Source organism: Solanum verrucosum, unplaced genomic scaffold (assembly GCF_900185275.1).
Source record: "Solanum verrucosum unplaced genomic scaffold, falcon-dt-bn FXZP01000090.1, whole genome shotgun sequence".
NCBI lineage: Eukaryota > Viridiplantae > Streptophyta > Magnoliopsida > Solanales > Solanaceae > Solanum > Solanum verrucosum.
In genome coordinates, this window is record NW_026020774.1 from 148449 (window position 1) to 164042 (window position 15594).

Sequence of the window (15594 nt, forward strand, 5' to 3'; positions counted from 1 at the left end):
ATGGATAACCAACATAAAGTTGATGCTGATGAAAAGGCAATATCAATAGATATTCCCCTATCATTTAGCACACCTCAAGAATCAAAAGTTGATGTTTTAAAGATAAGCTTTTGCTCCAATTTTAAGGTGTTTAATTCTTTCCGTTTTAAGACATATACAATTCTTTTAATCTATTCTTGAATAACTTTTAAATGTTATCTTTATTATGAAAAAATATATTTTGTTTAAGGCTAAAACATTTGAAATCGTATCAATCACAACAACATTAATATATATCATACAAATAAAAATAATCATATATACACGTATATATTACTAGCAAGTGATTAATTTTCATCTTTCTTGTTGAAAACTTCTCTATTCTTTCACACAATTTTTCATTTCACAAAGATCTAAGTAATTTTTTCATATTTTCTACTAGAATATAAATAAGCAGCACCAAATTGATGGAGATGAGGATGCACCATTAATGCAAGTTCCTATATCTTTTAATGCACATGAACAATCAAAAGTTGTTGTTTTCGAGGTAAGCATTTGAAAAGTTTATCTAGTCATCGCCCATAGGTGTTTAGTTTTTTTTTTAAAAAAAAAAACATATACAAAAATCTTTTGGTGAATTCTTGAACTTTTTTTAAAATTTTAATTGTGTTATGAAAGAAAAACAAATGTTCTTCTTTAGAGGTTGCGACCACTTTTAGTAATTTTTGTAGAAATAGGATGTAAATTTTCGTCACACATCCAATTATTTAGTGAATCTTAAGAGATGTATCACGAGAATCATATTTGATCTCTTTACGAAATGTATAAGATTGATGGATAAAGATCTTTTTTTTTAGCAATCTAGCAGTTTGATTAAGTTTATAAAATGTTAATCTTACTGTTTTTTTTCTTCATATTTTCAACTAGAATATGGATGAGAATCTCAAAGTTGATGGTGATGAGATTCAGTATTAATGGAAGTTCCCATAACTTTTCTCGCACGTGATAAATTAAAATCTAATGGTTTAGAGGTAAGCTTTTGAAAAGTTTCTGTAATTATAAAGTGTTTATTTTGATCCCCTTTAAGACATGAACTAAAAATATAACCCCCCCCCCCCCCCCCTCCGCTCTCAAATTTATGTTATGTGATTTGACTAGACATGGATTATACAAAATATGAAAACACTTTGATATGTTCTAAAATAATCCTCAAAATAAATAATTTTTGAAAATATAAGGTACACCTTTGTGGGTTTTTTTCCAAATATGATATTTTCATCACCGATTCAATGAATTAAATAAATCTCATTACAACAAATTGAAACACATAATCTTAATTCTTTTTAAAGGATCTACACTTTATATAATTGGTTTCTCTCTGTCTAACCATTTGTTTTATTTTATTAGTTCGAGGATGAAAGTTCTAAAAAAAATATATGTCTAGAGAAGATCGATCAACATAGGTTTTATCATATTAAAAGAGACAATTTGCTATGTGTGGAATTAATTTAATTTGTGATAGATTTAGAGGTTGAGTGCGTGAGACATTAATGTAATAAGTGATAGATTTAGAAGGTTGAGGATGCATTTAACATTTTTCATAGAAAGATAAACTCTAAAAATGATTGATTTTCAAAAAAATTAACTTGTTTAGAAAGAAATTTTAATTTAGGGTTAAACCCTTTGTCACATATTAAATGAACTAGTATACGTGCCCGCGCTGCGCGGATGATTTAAAATGTAATAATTTTATAATTAAAAATAATTAATAAAATAAATTATGCAGTTAATAATATATTTAATTTGTTATGATAATAATAATATAATAATAATACAAATCATTAACTTATTTATTTGAGCACATTGAATTAATATTATTAGTACACAATTTATTTTAACTATAACTATATCAACTATGCCTTTAGTTTTATAATATATCAGGTTGAATTCTTTGTAAGGATACTATTAATTTTATGATCATCTTATCTTTGATCAAATACCAAATACTTCAAATATTTTTATTTGTTTGTACTTTATTCTTTTCATATCATTTGAATAAAAAATTATGTTAGTAATTTATTAATTCTAACCTTCCATAAGAAATATTTGATATCATAAGATTAGATGGTATGTTGATACATTTTCTATATATATTTTATTGAAAATCAAAAGATTTTACAAATATATTTTTTCCGTATTAAGTTTGTGCTACAATATGATATAAAATTGATTTAAGGTAAAACTAATCTTAATAAATACAACCCCATATATATATATAAAGTGAAAGTAAAAAAAGAATGTTTTTTTAAAGAAGTAACCGAATATAGAGGCAAAACTGACATATTGTTGAGATTGTCAATTTTTACAAAATTTAATTTTAAATAAATTAAAAAGAAACAATAGTTAATGTAATTTTAAAAATAGTTTTTTCTTTTGGATATTTGTAAATAATCCAAATGGCTGATTATTATTTTTAATGTTTTAAATATTTTATTTTATATTTATTTATGTTTATTTTTATTATATTTGTCATTGTTTTTATTAACTAAAAATTAAAACGATAACAACATTAATATCTTTATTTTGAGTTGATATTATTTCAAATTGTGTGTACAGTTATCTCCTCAACAAATTTGATGAAGATATGGTTATTATAACTTGAAATTGTTTAAATTATTTTATTTTTAAAATTAGGATTTAATTGTTAGTTTTTATTTTTAAAAAAGTAATTAAAATGCTCAACTTTCACTCGTATAATTAAAATAATTTTCAAAATTATCTCCTAGCTAAATTTGATGAAAGTATGGTTGTAACTACTTGGAACAACTTTTTTTAAAAAAATAAAAAATAGGCGAATTAAATTAATAATATTTTTAGAATATAAAATAAATTTAAAACTATCAATTTTCACAGTAGGGTTCCATAATTTGTGGGTAGTTGGTGAAAGTTTTTACTTATCATTTTTTTCATTTAAATTAATTTTCAAACTTATCTCCTATCTAAATTTGAAACACAAATTCAAAACATATTTTTTTTTTAAAAAGTTAAACACAAATTTATAAAGTATTTTTTGAAAATTAAAACGCCCAATTTTCACATTAATGGGATCCATAATTCATGGATAGCTAGTGAAAGTCTTTACTTAGCTTTTATTTTAATTTAAGTTAACTTTCATTCTTATATCCTAGCTATATTTGATGAAAATATGATTACAATTACATGGAATTGTTTATTTCTTGATTATTATTTAAAATAACGAATTTAAATTTTTGAATGTTTTAAAAATTAAAAAAATATATTTATTTTTTAATTTATTTTAAAAAATATGTAATTTTTTCATAAATATTCATCTTTCTTTTGATCTTTTAAAATTTGCCAAAATAAAATGTTTATCCATAACTTAAAGTAATTTTTAGAACTCAGAAACAATTCTTACACATTTAATACAAACTAACAAACAATGTTTAAAAAAAAACCACATAAGAAAACCTATATTACCCACAAAACTTTTGTGGGTAATAAATCTTATCTCTTTTCATATTATAAATAAAATAAAGTTTATGCAAATTATATATTATAAGATTTACAAATTATCACTTATATTTATGTTTTACTTTATGAATTTTCAACATAACATTGATATATTTACTTGGACATTTAAAAAAAAAATGAAGTGTGATTAGTCTAACAAATACAAATCATCACATTATGGTGATGAAATGAAACTATCAATGTTTATTCCTTTACCACTGCTAGTATAATCTTGAAATGATCCAAAATGAAAAATGATGATCTACTTTGCTGTATTTCTTTTATCATTTCAGTCATTGTATGTTCCTTCTTGATCTTCTTTTTCTTCTTCTTGATCTCCTTTGTCATCTTAATATTTTTTTTGTTGTCCACTTTAATCTTCATTGTTCTAATATCGATATCATCAACATCGTCGTCATTATCACTGTAATCGTTGAAATTGTTGTCAATATTAACGTTTTCAATATATCCGATAAATAAATAAATTGCAAGCAGATATATGTCAACTTTCATTTATATTAATATAGAGAGATATTACTATTATATTCATTTATTTGTAAATTAAATATAGTTGAATATATTTGTCAACATCTGAAAAGATAAATTTGTGAAATAGTAAGAGTTTATTTAGAATTCTATAAACATGAGTTTCTAGTTTTAATTAAGTTAATAATTTTTTTTCTTTTGAAAATATAATATCTTCAAATTCAAATACTTCTAATTTTTCAATTCAAAAGTTTCATTATAGTTTCATCATTATCTGCATGTTAAAAAAATAAGATTAAAAAATTATAAATATGAAATATGCAGTAAACAAAGAATCATAAATTATATGTAAATACATCAACACAGTTTGATTTTGAAACAAAACATAAGATGAAAAAATTTAAAATATTACATGCTTGTCATAGTTATCGAATCTAGTCTTAAAAGTATTTCTCCTTCTTCAACTACATATATTCATCACATAAATGGCTTGATCCTAACTTCATCAATTGATCATCTTCAACATCTAGACTTCCAAAATAAAGTACAATTATAGATAATGTAAACAACATAAAACAGAAGAAAAAGAGAGGAAATATGCAAAAAAAATTACCTTTCCATGAATAGTAATGATTATTATTGGTTTGAATTTCCTTTATTTAGATGCATTTTTTTTTTTGAAAAAACTAAAGAAAAGACAATCGTATTTAAATTTAGTGAATTAATACGGTTGAGTTTTTATGGGGAAGGAAGTTAAGTAAGTGGGTGAGGAATTTTAAGGATAATTATTTGTAGTTGAAGTTTGTTTTTTTAAAAAAAAAAAAAAGTTAAAAAAGAATAGGTAGTTAGATAAGTTTAGATTTCTTTACAATTTTGTATATCACTTAAATATGCTTTAGTGTTATTTAAACGGTAAGTTGCAAAATGTAACCTTTATTTCTTTTTGGTTAATTTAAGATAGATAATTATTGACATGTGTCTATATTTATTTATTTAATTATTGATTATTAAGTATTTAAAATAATTTAAAATTCTGAAAATTTTGTGGTGTTGACATGTGTCATTTTTTCTTCTCCTTTTATATATAGATAGATTTGTTGAATCTTTCGAAATGAATTATCACAAAAATTATTGATCTTGTTACTTCATGTAAATGATTGATGAACAAACAATTTTTTAGTTTGACGTTTTTGGGGTATTCTAGCACTTTGATTAATTTCTTAAAATGTTACTTGGTACGAGCACATTAATTACTAGCAAGATAGTAGTTTTCATTTTTTCTTTAAAACTTTCTCCATTAATACTTCACACAATGTTTCACCTTAAGTCTACATTCATGCCAAAAAAGAATAGGTCTTTCAAGATAAATTTTATGTATATGATCAAGTATTAAAACATATAGATAATTATGTTCCACATCCAAACCTCTCAGACTTGATATGATAGTACCTTGCTACAAAATCAAATAATGAAAAAGTTTAATCATCTACACTTGATTAAACTCGTCATTGATGGAAGTATTTTGAGTAAATTTAAGCCATATGAAAATATAGTTTCTTTAAAGAAAAATAGAAAGTCATTTTTTTGATGTGAAGATGCTTCAAGATTGACAAAAAGGTTTGAACTTCGCATGGATATCATTGCTTCTATTACTTATAACATAAAACTTGGAAAAACATATTTTTCTTTATTTTTTGGGGTATTGTAGAGCTTTTACTAAGATTTTTAAATGTTTGAGGTATTGTAGAACTTTTACTGACATATATAAATTACTAGAAATCTAGCAGTTATCTTTATTTTTATGTTAATGATTTTATTCATAATCTACGAGATGCAATAGTGGTCATTCTCATATTTTTATCGCACCTCAAAATGATGTTTTAGAGTTAGGTGTTTGACAGATGTTTGGGAATTCTAGCACTTTGATTAAGTACTAGCAAGTGATTAGTTTTCATATTTTTTGAGAAGATATCTATTCTTTCATACAATTTTTCATTTTACAAAGATCTAAATATATTTTTCATATTTTATACTAGAATATAAATAAGCACCACAAAATTGATGGAGATGAGTATGCAACATTAATGCAAGTTCCTATATCTTTTAGTGCTCCTGAAGAATCAAAAGTTAAAGTTTTGGAGGTAAGCACATTTTTTCTTTTTTAAAACATGTACAATAGGATGGAACTTTTCATCAGACATCCAATTATTTAGTGAACATTAAGAGATGCATTGCTAGAATCAGATGATCTTATTACAAAATGCATAAGATTGTTGGACAAGTATCTCTTTTTTTTTTGAAATTCTAGCAGTTTGATTAAGTTCTCAAAATGTAAATCTAACTATTCTTTTTCTCATATTTTAAACTAGAAAATGGATGAGAATCTCAAAGTTGATGGTGATGTGGATCCAGTATTAATGAAAGTTCCCATAAGTTTTCTCGCACTTAATAAATCAAAAGTTGATGTTTCAGAGGTAAGATTTTGATTTTTTTTAATTATAAAGTGTTTAGTTTAATTTCCTTTAACACATGAACTAAAATTAGACTACCCCCCCCCCCCCCCCCCCCCCTTCAATTACACCTTTGTGGTTTTTTTTCCAAATAAGTGGAACCCAACAATAGTAAAATATTGATAGTGTCATTAAATATTTGTCAATTAATTAGGAAATAAATCATGATTTTGGGATTGACTAAAAAGAAAAGTATGTCACATTAATTATAATACAAGGAGTGTATAAATAATAGTATTAATAAATATTCTATCCTCCAATTGTGCCCTTTTTTTAGTTAGGTCCTACATACATCTAAAAATAATAGGTCTTTCAAGATAACTTTCGTCTATATGATAACACAAATAAATATTTTTGTTTCGCATCTAAACCACACATGACTTAGAAAGCTACGATGATATCACCTCAGTATAAAATATTTGTACGGTAATGAAAAAACTCAAACCTCTACCCTTGATTAATAGACATAAAATAGGCATTGTGATTTTGATCAAAATTTAACAAACATTGAAATTAGCATAAAGAACATGACCTAACATCATTACTCACTTTAAACTAAGTTATAAATAAATATATTAAAAAATTAATTGATTTTATTTACCATTAAAATATAATTTTTTGAATAGGAGTATAAAGTAAAATTTTCTTTTTATGTGAAGATACGAGAAGCGTTACAAAGAAAATCAATGTTCTTGTTATTGAAAGCATAAGAAAACAATCTATTTCTTGATATGGATATTCTAGAACTTTTATTTTTTAAAAAAAAATATTAACTTACATGAATTTCTCCTTGAATTTTCGTCTTTATTTTCTTTAATAATTTCTCGTATTTTCTACTACAATATGGATAAGAAGCACAAAATTGATCGCGGGGATGCAATAATGGCGGTTCCAATATCTTCTATTCCACCTCAAGATGGTGTTTTATTGGTAAGTTCTGAAAAATTCGTCCATTATTTAGCATACTTATCATAAGGTGTTTAGTGCTTTTCCTATTTAGATATCTATAAAATCTTTTGATGTATTTAGAAATTACTTTTTCAATGTTAGTTATCTTATGGAATAAAAAGTTTGGATGAGTAGTGATGGTTAGTGATGGTTGTTATGAATAAAAATTAAGGATGGTTTGTTGACTATTAATGGTGTTGTGGAAAGTAGGGGTTGATAATGGTGATAGTAGAAGTTTATAATAGTAGTTTTGTGGTAGTTCATATTTGAATGATAAATAAGGGGGTGTTTGGATGAGTTTTTTTAAAGAGACTTATAAGTCAAAAGCTAAAAGTTGGGGATAACATCCAACTTCTGATGTTTGGCTCTTTTGGTACTTTTTCAACCTTAAAAAAAGTGTTTTTCCAAATATTTCCAAAACTAAAAAATATCTTAAAAACCAAAAGTCACAAAAAATAAGTCAATTCAAACCATCACTAATAGCTCATGGTTGTGGTAAATGATGGTGGTAGACAATATATCGTGGTGACAAATGATGGTCATTGTCGATACTGCTTGATGATGTTTGTGGTAATGATGATTGGTATCAATAATAATTGTAAATAGTGTTGTTCGTCTTGTATTCCGATCCCAAGATACTTAGAACAAAACTTTGAAGAACTTGGTAAGACACAATAAAGTTTAAGAACATTTTCACAACTAGAAAATTAAAACTAGTAGAGAAACTAGAATCAGAAACAAATTAGATAAAATATACGAAATATTTTTTTTCCTTAAAGAAGAATTGTTGTCAATCTGTGTTTAAAGAATCTTACTGATTCCAACAAACTTTGCAGAAACATGAAGTTACCAAAGTTTAATGAACCAGTGAAGAACAGAAGAACATAAATTAATTCACAAATCTAAAATCTGTAACACATACCAGAATCTGGAAAAACAGAAAGAAGATCAAGCCCACTGAATGCACAGTGTCCCCTTAAGGAAATTATTCCCCTCTAGTATCCGATGTTTGATTTGGAATATGTCCTCCCAGGATAGAATGATCTCAATCACCGGTGTATTGATACCCAAAACGCTGGTGTCAGCGAGACACTCAACGGCAGTAAAGTACACTTAGAATACTAGATTTAGTAGTAGTAGAAGTCCAGAAAAATTCTATTTTTAAAATGAGAGGAAATTCCTCAATTTATAGAAAACAAAGGGTAGTGTGAAAATGTTCTTATTGTGCCTTACCGGAAAGGTCACAAACCTTTGGAAAAGTCACAATCTTTCGGAAAGGTCACCACCTTTCATAAAAGTCACAACTTTTCATAAAAGTCGCAACTTTTCATAAAAGTAACAACTCTTCATAAAAGTCACAACTTTTCATCAAAGTCACAACTCTTCATAAAAGTCGCAACACTTCATCTTCCATTCACACCTTTTAAAACCCAACAATCCCCCGCATGAATGGGGAATGATTCCAAGACAAAGAAATGGACAAGTATGTGTACTTTACAAGCAAGAATTAATTGCATCTGGATAAGTAGGTTTCCCCTTGGACTTTCCATAGTGAACATATGTCGGATATACTCGGTCAATCGGTAGATGCGATATCTTTGAACCGTCGAGCTTTGGTGTATACCTAGACAACCATATGTCACACAATTAACCCTTTACCGTTTATGGTTCTTACGGTTGTGTTCGTTTTAGCCATGAACACCTCCTGGTTTCATGAGTGTATAGAGAGATGGGCTTTTGACAATCATCCTCTTTGAAGCGGCTTACACTTCACACTCACATAGGTGATTTCTAACCGTGTTATCGAGTAGATACACTATTTGGTCAAATCTGCCAAACTTAGCAAATCATTAAAAACATTAAGCTTTATTAACTCTATAACAAGCCTTAATGATGTATCCTTGTTCCTGAGCATTGTCTTCATCATGAGAATGGATTGAGTTAGTTGACAATGCCGAACCGTCAGTCACAACTTTGTTTTTCTCCTTGAATCTAGCTCTTGGGATCTCCAGTCTGCTAGATAGAGTTACAGCCATGATGACTTGTCCTAAGCCGTAAATCCATTCCCTTAGATGATCTTTCAACTTTCTCTCTAGTTAGGCCTTTTTGTAAGTGGATACGACACATTATCCTTTGACTTTACATAGTCAATTGTTATAATTCCACTAGAGAGTAGTTTTCTAACGGTATCATGTCTATGTATTATATGACGAGACATTCCGTTATACATCATGCTCCATGCCTTACCTATTGCATCTTGACTATCAAAGTGTATGCATACTGATGCCAAAGGTTTGGGCCAAAAATAATATCTATCAAGAAATTCCGGAGTCTTTCAATTTGTTCACCGACCTTATCTAGAGCACCTAGCTCAGAGATCATTGTAGAGCTAGCAATATATGTCTTTTTGGAAAATTTCCAAGAGACTGCTCCTCCACCAAGAGTAAATACATATCCACTCGTGGATTTTACTCTATTTGATCCCGGTGATCCAATTTACATCACTATATCCTTTCAATACTGTATGATATTTGTATAATGAAAGAAATAGTTTTGAGTATGTTTTAAATACCCCAAAACTCTTTTCATTTTCATCCAATGAGTTTAATTGGGATTATTTGTGAACCGACTCAGTTTATTAATAGCACAGGCTATATCTGATCGCGTACACTTTTTGATATACATCATACTTCCCAATACTCTAGTATAATCCAATTGTGAGTCACTTTCACCTTCATTCTTTTGAAGTGTAAAGCTCACATTATTGGAGTCTTGACAAAATTAAAATTCAAATATTTGAACTAGTCAAGTACTTTTTCAATGTAATGAGACCGTGACAATGCTAAACATCTTGGAGTTCTAAGGATTCTTATACCTAAGATCACATCAACAACTCCACGATCTTTCATATCAAAGTTGCTTTCTAGCATATGTTTAGTAGCATTTATGTCATTAGTGTCTCTACTGATGATCAACATATCACCAATATACAAACAAACAATGACCTTGTGATTTTAATGTAAACACATTTATCACTTCCATCATTCTTAAATCCATTTACCAACATAGTTTGGTCAAATATCTTATGTCATTGTTTGGGCGCTTGTTTTAGTCCATAAAATAACTTAACAAGTTCGCACACTTTCTTTTCTTTACCAGGAACCACAAAACCCTCGGGTTGTTCCATGTAAATTTCTTCCTCCAATTCTCCATCTAAGAGAGTTGTTTTCACATTCATTTGATGAATTTGGAGGTCATATACCACAACTAACAAAATTAACATCCAAATGAATGTAATTCTAGTTACTGGCGAGTATGTGCCGAAAAGATCAAGACCTTGTTTTTTGTCTTGCTTTATATCTGTCAACAATTCCATCGACTTTCATTTTCCTTTTGAGGATTCACTTTGAACCCAAAAGTTTATTTCCTGGGGGAAGATCAACCAACTTCCAATAGGATTGCTCAAGATTGAACCAATCTCACTATTAACACCATCTGTCTAAAAGGATGAGTCTACAGAAGACACAAGAAATGTTACAAAATCATATTCGAAGAAAGTAGATGTCCTTTGACATTTACTATACCTTGGAATATCTTTATTAAGTACATTATCCTTTTATTCTTTCCAAGGTCGTTTAGACCTTTCACTAGACTACTCAAGTCTAATATTACAGTCCACTGTCTTAGGTCCTATTTTAATCCTTTTAGAAATAGGAACTTGGACTTTGGCTAGACACCCCCACACTTTGAAATATTTCAAGTTGGATTTCCTTCATTTCCATTTCTCATATGGAATAGATTGTGTCCTGGAAAAATAAAACTTTTTATTGCTTTCTTTATGAAAAGGCAAAACTTTTTGTTGTTCCCTTTTGAAGTAAGGATAGTTCCTCCACACAAGTTTTGTGGTAAACCAGAACTCATAAGTAATGCATTGACCATTTCCTTCAAAGTTAAGTTTTTTTTTCCATTAGATTGAGGTGAATAGGGTAGCAGTTTGATGGATAATTCCACTTTACAAACATATTTCTGCAAAATGAGATTTATACTCTCCATCCCTATTACTTCTTATCTTTTTCCCAACTGATTTTCAACTTCAATATTATATTGTCTAGACATTTCTATTGCTTCATCCTTACCATTCAGCAAATAGACATAGTCATTTCTAATGCAATTGTCAATGAAAGTTACGAAATACTTTTTTCCACCATGAGATGGTGTTGACTTCATATCACAAATGTCAGTGTAAATCAATTCTAAGGGATTAGAATTCCTTTCAACAGATTTATAAGAATGCTCAGCATACTTAGATTTCATACAAACTTGACATTTTTTTTAATTTATTGCACTCAAAGTTAGACAAAACTTCTAAGTTGATCAATTTTCCTTACAAGGTTTTGTAATTGACATGTCCCAAGTGTTCATGTCACAAACAGTTTGACTCAAGCAAGTAAGAACAAATAAAAATATTGAGTTTGAAAAGCTCTCCGCGAGGTAGCTTTTTCTCACAGATATTTGTTCCTATTTCTTACAATTTTGTATGACACAAACATTGTTTAGAGTCATCACCTTGTCAAATGTCCTTTTCAGCAGGACCTTTCCATAACTTTCAATTTGATTGTTATAGAACTACTCGTGAACAAAGTTTCATCAGGTCCAATAAAGGCAATATAATCCAAATGTTTCTTTTACAAAACATAACGAATAATTATTCACCAATATTCATGTCTATGCAAATACTTTTATTATAATAGACATATTTTCATGAAAAATCACAACATTTTAAGTGACACTTTTTCATAAAAAAAACACTTTTATTTTGAACAAGTATATATATAATTTGGTAGTTTCATACTAGTCACATCATACTAGTAATAGAGAAACTCAACAACCACAATATCGAATATACTCCAAGAATTTTGTGGGACTAACATAATACAAAGTATCATTGAATTTCATATCTTTTGCTCCAAAATTAATTAGACACCAAGTCTAATTTTATCTTTATCATAAGCAAAGAACCCCCACATTTTAACTATGATCTCAAAAATATTTTTCAAGTATTTGAAAACAATTTTTCCACATATTTTCCCGGACTATCAAAATGTCATTGGCACTATGAAACCTCTTTTGGAAATATTATTCTACAAAAGAATTATATTGCTCAATTCTCTTTGACAATATTTACATAGTGTCAAAGTTCATTCATAGAGGCACAAAATCACAAACTCTAAGTGGTACTAACAATAAAGACAAAAAAAATTTGTACAATTTGTTTCTATATAACAGTGAGTTTATAGAAAGTCAAAAGTACAACATTGACTTATTATGTGAAGTTTTCATAATTTTTCAAACCAATTGCATATTCTGATTTATCCAGAGTAATAAACTACAAAAGTTTTTAGCCTACAAAAATCAGACACAATCAAATTTCACATGAAGTACAAAACTACAAAAGTTTTTTTTTTTAGTCTCCAAACAAAATTAAACATATTCTTTATCACATAGAAATGTTTTTCTTTTCAAATAGTCTTCCAACTATAACATTTTGACATACTATTTATCAAACAAAAATGTGCATCTCTCATTTTGCAAACTAAAGAATTTTAAAGGCAATACTATTTGCCAAGAAAAATTCATTCCACAACAAATGGTTTGCAGATCTTTTTCCAAAGATACACATGATAAAAAATCAAAATTGTTAACTCTTAGAAATTGTTTTCCTCCTTAGATAAATAATAAGAAGATTACCTGGTGTAATCTTTAACCGAAATAGCACCAATTTTTTCTGTACATTCTCACTTCGACCTTGCTAAACAAAGCACCAAATTATGGAGAAGTAATGCCTTAAACTTCTACTTCCATGATCTGTTTCTCTCAATCAGTAGAATACAAGAAATACCAATAGTATAATAATTTCCTTAAGATTGTTGTTCGTCTTGTATTCCCAAGATACTTAGAACAAAACTTTGAAGAACTTGGTAAGAAAGTTTAAGAACATTTTCACAACTAGAAAATTAAAACTAGTAGAGAAACTAGAATCAGAAACAAATTAGATAAAATATACGAAATATTTTTTTTCCTTAAAGAAGAATTGTTGTCAATCTGTGTTTAAAGAATCTTACTGATTCCAACAAACTTTGCAGAAACATGAAGTTACCAAAGTTTAATGAACCAGTGAAGAACAGAAGAACATAAATTAATTCACAAATCTAAAATCTGTAACACATACCAGAATCTGGAAAAACAGAAAGAAGATCAAGCCCACTGAATGCACAGTGTCCCCTTAAGGAAATTATTCCCCTCTAGTATCCGATGTTTGATTTGGAATATGTCCTCCCAGGATAGAATGATCTCAATCACCGGTGTATTGATACCCATAACGCTGGTGTCAGCGAGACACTCAACGACAGTAAAGTACACTTAGAATACTAGATTTAGTAGTAGAAGAAGTCCAGAAAAATTCTATTTTTAAAATGAGAGGAAATTCCTCAATTTATATAAAACAAAGGGTAGTGTGAAAATGTTCTTATTGTGCCTTACCGGAAAGGTCACAAACCTTTGGAAAAGTCACAATCTTTCGGAAAGGTCACCACCTTTCATAAAAGTCACAACTTTTCATAAAAGTCGCAACTTTTCATAAAAGTAACAACTCTTCATAAAAGTCGCAACTCTTCATAAAAGTCACAACTCTTCATAAAAGTCGCAACTCTTCATAAAAGTCGCAACTCTTCATAAAAGTCGCAACTCTTCATTTTCCATTCACACCTTTTAAAACCCAACAAATAGTAGTTAGCTAGTGTTAGTGTTGGCTGATTATATTGATTCATAGTGATGGTGATTGAAATAAAATAGGCACATCAACAACTTAGTGCTACTTGATGTAATTGAATGCATTATATTTTGTAGTAAGCTATTTTCAATTTCTTGTGTACCACTTGATGTACAAATTATTGATGCTCCCAGCTCCACCAAGTAATTAACATTTAAAAATAAATTTTGGATATATTTGAATTTCATAAAATATAACTTGTTTTGGTTGCAGAATAAGAAGAGTAAGAATAAGGTTATAGAGATGATACCAAAAAATATGCATTACTTCCATATGCATATATTTGAACAGAGAAGACAAAACTGGATCATCAAGAACAGTTCTCATTGAGATGGGTCAACAATTGATTACGTAAGTTTTTTCATCTAAATATTAGAAATGATTGTTTTGTCAATATTAATATCAAGCTATACTTTGATTGATGAATTATGTACTTAACATTTAATTACTATTGACAAATAGGTCTACCATCATTTGGAGACAAAGGAAAAGTTTCGATCTATGATAGAGGTTTATAAGTTTCTTCTATATGGAGAAATTCCTGAAAAAACCAAAAAAATCAAGTGAAAAGGGAGAAACATTGCAGGTTAGCTCAAGAAAGTTAGATTAGAATAAATAATTAAATCATCTATATTTATGCATGGTTACTATAAGGGTTTAATTTTTAGGTAACACCAATACGTAAAACACGTATGCGCGGTAACAAATTGATCAAACACTATGTGGTAGGAACATGTGAATCTTGCAATGGAGTTTACATAAAAGATCGCACTGGAGTTAATTATTTATCTGAACGTGACATCCCTTCAATCATAGGTAAACAAAGTCAAGAAAATCAAAATAAAACAAATAGTTCCTTCATATATTGGTGTTATTATTGTCATTTTCATATTCATTATCATAACTGGTTGATTCTTATTGTTTTGTACTTTTTTTGTGGCCAGAAAGAAAGAGAAAAAGAGAAAATGAATATTTGTTTGGGCATCAACAGGTCAACTTGGGAAGTGATGCATTAAGTGCACATGTGAACTCGGGAGATGTTGCAATAAGTTCTCCTATGAAGTCCTTTTATTACCTTTGGGATTTTGAGATCTTACCCTAGGGACACAATGCAAAACATTTCTAAGTATAATTATAATTGTATTAGTTAATCACCTGACTATCGATGAATATTATTTGTCTTTCATTATTTAAGAAAAGTACTGAATTATTACTCTTTCCCATTTCTAGGACTAAAGATTTTACTTAATGTAAAACTTATAGTACTGCTTTTGACCCAATACTATTGTTCATATTAATAATTTAAAATAT

At 28.2% G+C, this 15594-nt stretch overlaps 1 pseudogene; it reads left to right on the forward strand.

The window, feature by feature from the left end:
- LOC125813059 (uncharacterized) lies at positions 1–15385 on the forward strand (annotated as a pseudogene).
- Positions 15386–15594: the final 209 nt, after the last annotated feature.